The sequence below is a fragment of the Alexandromys fortis genome, unplaced genomic scaffold, assembly GCF_014885135.2.
Source record: "Alexandromys fortis isolate MF-2015 unplaced genomic scaffold, M_Fortis_MF-2015_v1.1 scaffold_138, whole genome shotgun sequence".
Classification (NCBI taxonomy): Eukaryota; Metazoa; Chordata; class Mammalia; order Rodentia; family Cricetidae; genus Alexandromys; species Alexandromys fortis.
In genome coordinates this window covers 4,252,675-4,254,420 of record NW_026068034.1, presented here as the reverse complement: position 1 = coordinate 4,254,420, position 1,746 = coordinate 4,252,675, and the positions used below count along the sequence as shown (strand labels likewise).

Below are 1,746 nucleotides of genomic sequence, written 5' to 3'. Positions count from 1 at the left end.
TACAACCAAAGAGGAAAGGTGTAACTGGTATTGGCAAACACGGAGACAAATTGAGCTGTAACAGTATTTTTACCACCCACAATTTTTTAGCTTTGGTAAAAAATTCTTAGCTGTCTAATGGACCTATGCACTTCTCCCTTATCCTCTCTCAAAGGGTAGCACAACACTAACTTGCTAGAAGACATTTTGGAATTTTCTTCTCATAAGTGCCATCATTTTATTCTCAGAACACAGGGTTGGGAGAAGCAGAGGAGTCTCTTTGAAATGTGCATTACCGTGATATCTCTTCCATTATGTTCCACGGCTCCATTTTTAGATGCTGCATATACAGGACTTGAGCCCAAATAAATGCGGTTATACAAGAGTAGAACCAGAGGTCTTTGCTCTCTAACTTTTAAAAGCTTTCCTGCTTTACTAAACTCTTGGATTGAGTTAGGATCCTTTGGAGAACTCAGGAGTACCCTAAGTGAAGTGCTCAGAGAATCAGAGACGATTAACATTGACTACTTGTCTTTAAAGATGAACACATCAATTAAGTCTAATTCAACAAATTGGCAATGACAGATGATAGAGGAGATGATTCCTTCTAGTCTTTATTCAAGTTTGGTGTGTGAAGAGGGAAGCCTTGGGAAGATTTCCCTTACTTTGGTAAAAAATGTCTCATTTTCTCAAGATTTCCCATAGCATATCATCTTGATGAAATGGCACTTCATTGTGTTGAGTCCTTTGTCTATTGTGTTCCTGAAGTATACAGATAGTTTTAGAATTAATAACTGTGAAGTAGAAACTTTGATTTTCAAAAAAACATCACTAACAAAACTAATATTATCTTGACTATCTAGTTCTCATAGACAGATAGCACTCATGCTGTAAATGATAGGAATGAGGAAAGCTATTATGAACAGACAGAATCTAGGCAGATAGAGGGGAGGCCCCAAACTAAATATGTTAGAGAAAGTATTGGAACTCAATATATTGACTTTCAACACATGATTTAAGAATTACGGGTGAGCTTTCTCTTCGCCATCTTTCCTCTGGCCGGGCGGCAGCTCTCATCATGAAGGTTGAGCTGTGCAGTTTCAGCGGGTACAAGATCTAACCCGGACACGTACGGCGCTAAGCCAGGACCGACAGGAAGGTTTTCAAGTTTCTTAATCCGCATTCCTATCCAAAAGGAATCCCTGGCAGATAAACTGGACTGTCCTGTACAGACGGAAACACAAAAAAGGACAGTCGGAAGAAATTCAAAAGAAAAGATCCCGCCGCGCAGTCAAATTCCAGCGGGCCATCACTGGTGCATCCCTCGCTGATATAATGGCCAAGAGGAATCAGAAACCAGAAGTTAAAAAAGCCCAGTGAGAGCAGGCCATCAGGGCTGCCAGGGAAGCAAAAATGCCAAGCAAGCATCTAAGAAGACTGCAATGGCTGCTGCCCAAGGCTCCTACAAAAGCAGCACCTAAACAAAAGGTTGTGAAGCCTGTGAAGGTCTCTGAGCCCAGAGTTGGTGGAAAATGCTAACCATAGATCAGAGTTTTGAATAAAGTCTATTTCAAACTCTTAAAAAAAAGAATTATGAATCAAAAACCCGTTGCCATTGTTCTTGAGGTCTGGACCTATTGGTTTCGTGGGAGCCTAGGCAGTTTCGTGGATGCTCACCTTACTAGACCTGGATGGAGGTGGGTGGTCCTTGGACTTCCCACAGGGCAGAGAACCCTGATTGCTTTTTGGGCTGACGAGGGAGGGGGA

The 1,746-nt window shown here is 41.9% G+C and overlaps 1 pseudogene; it reads left to right on the top strand.

Moving 5' to 3' along the window:
• Positions 1-1,057: 1,057 nt before the first annotated feature.
• Positions 1,058-1,518, top strand: LOC126515366 (60S ribosomal protein L24-like; annotated as a pseudogene).
• The last annotated feature ends 228 nt before the right edge of the window (positions 1,519-1,746 follow it).